A 5539-nucleotide genomic window follows, 5' to 3' on the forward strand; every position below is an offset into this window, starting at 1 on the left:
TTTTTGTTTTGGGTGAGAACTTTAAAAAGTTACCTTATTTTGAAAGAGGAGGAGGTTGGACGATATTCTGTCTTCCCCAGTTAGAATAAACAGGCAACCAAAGGTGGCAAAAATGAGCATTCTTCAAAGCACAAGATCAATCAATTGTTTAGTAGTTATAAAAAGGAGGAAAAAAACAAATGGGAACAATTTTGGTCCTTTCATGTTTTATAGCCAATGCTGATACACAATATTCCTTCCACCTCGACTACATATTGCCTAAAGAATTGCAGATCATCAAATAATCACCCATTTGCAAATGATCTAATGACAGCATATACAAAAGTGGCTCATTCAAAACCTCCCGTTTATAGTTACATTGCATCAAATGGTGCTAATCTTTAAGCAGGCCACCCTACAGTGCACCTTCAGAAACACCACCATTCCACCGTTTTTACCAAATCAATTAAATTTTTTTATTCACAGGAACTATTTAATAAATGTTTCAGAATTATGTTCGCGAAATGACGTGCAAAGAACTCATCAGTCTGAGACTCAGGAGATGCCAACTTTCTGTCATTTGTTAATTAAGCCAAAGGCAGCTGTAAAGGCCTACTTCTAACCCTTTCCAAATCTTATTGTGTGAGTATTGTTCACCATAATTTATGGTGGGGTAGCTCTTCACATTTTGGGAGTCCCCTCACTTGTGCGCAGTGACTTCTAAAAACATCCCTGGGGCTGTGTGCATATTTGATCTTAGGGCCAAGTGTTTCTAGACTTTATTCTCTGGGCCTTAAAGGTGAGATGCCAGGAGCTGAAGGCGACACCACAGTGGATTTAACCGTGTGGAGCCCGATGCGGGGCGGGGGAGATGAGGCTAGACCTTTGGGAGTGTCCCACCTGTCCTCCAGCCCCTCCCCGCCTCCTCGTGTGGCGGGTGGGAGCCCCTCCCTCTGGCACGTTCTAGACTGAGGGGCTGCGGCAGGCGGAGCGCGCCCAGGACACCGCTCCGGAGCGGCAGTTGAGCTCCGTGGGGAAGAAAAGCCTTGGGAGAAGAGGGCGCGGGGAAGCCCCCGCCAGTTGCCGCTTACGGGCCCCGCGCGAGCGCGCTTAGTTGTTGCGCGAACGCGTCTCTGCCCCGCCCGCTTGGCGCGCGTCCCCGCCAGGTCCGCTCTCCTCCCCCTCTCGGAGCGGACGGGGTGGATCCAGCTCACTCCCCTCCCCCGAGCGGCGGCGGTGGTGGCGGCGGCGGCGGCGGTGGCGGCTGGCGGCGCTGAATGAGACGCCGACTCTTCGGGCCGGTGAGAGCTATCCTAGTCGGCGACGACGGCTAAGCAGCGGAGCGTGGGGGCAGCGTCGTCTTTCCATCCTCTGAGGCGGTGGCCGCGCCTGCACAGGTCGGTGATCCTACCTCTGGCCTGGTGCAGAGTCTCGGTGGGTGATGCAGGGAAGGGAAGGTGGGTGCGCTGCGCCCCCCAGTCGACGCGGAGCCGCAGCGGCTGCGCGGCGAATGGCGGCGGCTCCTGCGCTGCGGTGTGTTGATTCCCGGGCGGCGGGTTCCAGGGCTGCTCTCCCTCCGCACGGGGAGGGGGCTGCCGAACTCGGGCTTAGAGAGGAGGGCACTGGGGGCCGAGCCTCCCTGGACATTTTGGCCTCGAAGTCGGGAGGAGGCTGTGGGGTCCCTGCTAGCGGGCTACGTCCCACAGCTGGGGGCACAGCGACCCCTGATTCCGCCTCGCTTTGCTTTCCGTCCTGGGTGGCGGAAGCCCCTGGTGTCTATCGGTGCTATGCTGGCGCTCGACTGCGCCTCTGCCTCCTTCAGGTGATTCTGAGTCTGGGCCGCGGAGCCGGGCCCTAAGGAGCTGGGCCACACCCCCCTCCCCTGGTCCTCGCCGAGGCTCGCCCGGAACTTGGCCGGATCGGTTGCTTGCCAATGAATCCGCGGACTCGCGGTCATGGTGACCTGTTGCGGAGCAGCGGACAGCGCGAGTTGCCAGGCAGCCTCTGACCCAGAGGGTCTGTGTCCTGTGCCGGCTGTGGTTTGGGTGCCGGGCGGCCCGCACTGCTCGAGGTCGGGCTTCTTTACAGCTAGCTAGGAGACGGGCTCTTTGAAAAAAAGATTCTCGAGGTATCTGATCAAACACTTGCAAAGCCAGGATGACTGTCTATACATTTCCGGAATTCCGTTGCAGTATCGGATTAGTTAGACGCATAAACACCATGCTTCGGGGGTGATTTGAGGGAAAAAAGCTAGTGACGAGTGAGGAGCTATCTGCAAAATAGCCATAATTCTGTGCGGAGCTAAATTATCTCCCTACCTAACCCCTTGAAGCTCTTTTTCCTATCGCTGTGTGTTGTGTAGACGCAGGCCAGTTTCAGTGTACGTGGGCGTGTTTGGGAAGAAGCTGCTAGCTGATAGGAGGTACCTTAGTACAAATGTTAATTTGTTTGAGCTAGGAGGGCTGAGGGAGAAGGAAGAAAGGGCACAAATGTTAGTGGTGGAGGACGGGCAATAGAAACCTTAAATTTCTGTTTAAGAAAGCACTGAAAAGAAATAGTTAATGCCCAGTGATTAAGACTATGAAGAGGGAACACCCAGGCAGGCTTTCATTGAATTTTATCTTTTATGTGCCCTGGGTTTCCTTTTTTTTCTCTCCCTTCTCTCAAATGCTATAATTGCTGTGGGGAGATACTGGTTTTCATAAAATAATACGCAAGTTGACTTTGCTGTTTTTATATATATACCATCAAATCTACTCTTGTTCATCATGTTTCTGTGAAAATGATCATCAGAGTTTTGGGAAACTTTTCAGTCCGTGCATGCAGAGTATTGCAGTCACAAAAATCATAGTTTCCTTTGAAGCCTTTCCCACCCCGATAATCATACAAGTACTGTGCATTCATAATATTACTGTTACTACTGAAGGAGCTCTGGTAGCGTAGTGGTTACGAATCGGGCTGCGAACCTTAAGGTCAGCGGTTCGAAACTACCAGCCGCTCCACGGGAGAAAGATGAGGCTTTCTACTCCCGTAAGGATTTACACCCTCGGAAACCCTGTACAGGGTCGCTATGGGTCGGAACCGACTCGACGGCACTTAACAACAACAACAACTGAATATTTTACTCTAGACTTCAGAATTACAAAGGAATTTATATTCAGGTATTACTGGTGGTGGTGGTTATGTGCCGTGGAGTGGGTTTCCGAGTCATAGCGACCCTCTACAGGGTTTCCGAGGCTATACATCTTTACGGGAGCAGAAAGCCTCATCTTTCTTCCGCGGAACAGCTGGTAGTTTCAAACTGCTAACCCTGAGGTTAGCAGCCCAATTCATAACCAAAAATAACATCTAATGTAAGCTTTGTAGGCATGAAGTTTGTAATGTAGCCTCAGATATTTGGAAAGAAATTATTTGCTGAATCTAAAGAACAAATATAAGTAGATGCCATTTTAAATAAAGAATTTCAGGGTTTTATTTCAAACTTACTTCAGTTTCTCTTTTTTAAAATCTGCATAATATTTGTGAAATGGTAAGGTCTGTCTTTTTCACCATTCGAATCCACCTTTCATTAAATTAAAGAATTTGACTTCTCAAAATACTTTGGGTGGAACTCTGGGAATACTGTTCATTTTACCTGAATTATTCTTGATCATGACGCAACTGTAAAGATAGTGTGTGCACTGCTGCAACCTGTTTCTATGATGTCCGTTTTTAGTGTCAGCAAGAACACATCAACATTTCCTGAAAGAAGGAAAAAAACTAGCTTTTGTGAGTTAGATGCTTTATTACCTGTGAGTAATGCATTTGTGAGAGTCCTGGTGTGGCGCTGTGGATTAATGCTCCAGACTGCAAAGCCATTTGAACTGCAAGGTCGGTGGTTCAAGCTCACCAGCTACTCCTTGGAAACCCTATATAAGGAGCTCTGGTAGCGTAGTGGTTACGAATCGGGCTGTGAACCGCAAGGTCAGCAGTTCCAAACTACCTACCAGCTGTTCGTCAGGAGAAAGATGAGGCAGTCTGCTCCTGTAAAGATTTACAGCCTCGGAAACCACAGGGTCGCTATGAGTCAGAACCGACTCCATGGTACATAACAACAATGCATTTGTAGGAGGCCTGGTGTGGCGCTGTGGGTTAATGCTCCAGACTGCAAAGCCGTTTGAACTGCAAGGTCGGTGGTTCAAGCTCACCAGCTGCTCCTTGGAAACCCTATACAGGGTCTCTATGTATGGGTCAGAACCGACTCGACGGCACTTCACAACAACAACAATGTATTCATGTGTGCATATTCTTAGTTCATGCCTATTTATCATGTCATTCCTGGTAAGACAGTAGTTGTGTGTAGCGTATAATGGATAGATGAGTTTGTTATCTTTCAACTTAAACCACTTGAGCTGTTTCCCAGAGACCCAAGTCATTCATTCCTTTATTCTTTCATTCTGCACATACATATTGAACATCTACATCATGTTTGGTAAGGTGGAGGGTCAGAGAAAAAGAGGAAGACCCCCAATGAGATGGATTGGCCAAGTAACAGCATCAGTGGACTCAAGCGTGGCAACAATAGTGAAGTTGGCCCAGGATTGGGCAATATTTCATTCTGCTGTGCATAAGGTTGCGATGAGTGGGTACCGACTTGATGGCACCTAATAACAACAACAGCACATCACCTAGATAAGGAGCTCTGGTAGCATAGTGGTTAGGAGTCAGGCTGCTAACCTCATGGTCAGCAGTTCGAAACCACCAGCCATTCTGCGGGAGACAGAGATGAGCTTTCTGCTCCCATTAAGCTTTATAGCTTTGGAAACCCTTGGAAGTGACTCCACGACACACTACCACCACCACCACATCACCTAGATATTGGGTACAACAGGGAAAAAAAGGTTTGTGTCCTGATGGAGCTCAGCAGATAATTTGACAAATCTACTACTTCACTGTCGGCTAGCAGCAGTTGTTTAATGTTTAAAAGTTCAAGAAGTAAAATCTCCTCTGATAATTTTAATGATATTGTTTGCACTTTTCCTTCTAAGAAGATTGGGAATTTTTATTGAAAGAACAAAAGCATTAAGAGAATTATCTTGAAAATATGCTTATGTTTATATATACATTGGGTATCTGGTATCCCAAGAATACCAAAAATAAACATTCTGCCTGAGGTCAGATGATTTATAGTTTACATGTGGTTAAACAGCTTTATTCTTTTGGTTTATATAGTTAGATGAAATGTTTGCTAAATATATCCTTTCTGTGGTGCCGCAAGGTCAGTTTGAACTGCAAGGGCGGCTGTTCAAACCCACGAGCTATTCCTTGGAAACGCTATATAGGGTTGCTGTGAATTGGAACCAACTCAACAGAACTTTAACACCAACATATACATAGCACTTACTAGAGTCCTGGTGTGGCACTGTGTGGAAAATGCGCTAGACCACAAGGTCCGTTTGAATTTTATGGTCGGTAGTTCAAATTTACCAGTCGCTTCTTGGAAACCCTAAATAGGGTTACTATGAGTCAGAACGAACTCGATGGCATTTAACAACAACCATAATAACACTTACTTGTTTAT

The 5539-nt window shown here is 47.6% G+C and overlaps 1 pseudogene; it reads right to left on the reverse strand.

The window, feature by feature from the left end:
- Positions 1-758: 758 nt before the first annotated feature.
- LOC102826775 lies at positions 759-2192 on the reverse strand (annotated as a pseudogene).
- Positions 2193-5539: the final 3347 nt, after the last annotated feature.

Source organism: Chrysochloris asiatica, unplaced genomic scaffold, assembly GCF_000296735.1.
Source record: "Chrysochloris asiatica unplaced genomic scaffold, ChrAsi1.0 scaffold00100, whole genome shotgun sequence".
In the NCBI taxonomy this organism is placed as follows: Eukaryota; Metazoa; Chordata; class Mammalia; order Afrosoricida; family Chrysochloridae; genus Chrysochloris; species Chrysochloris asiatica.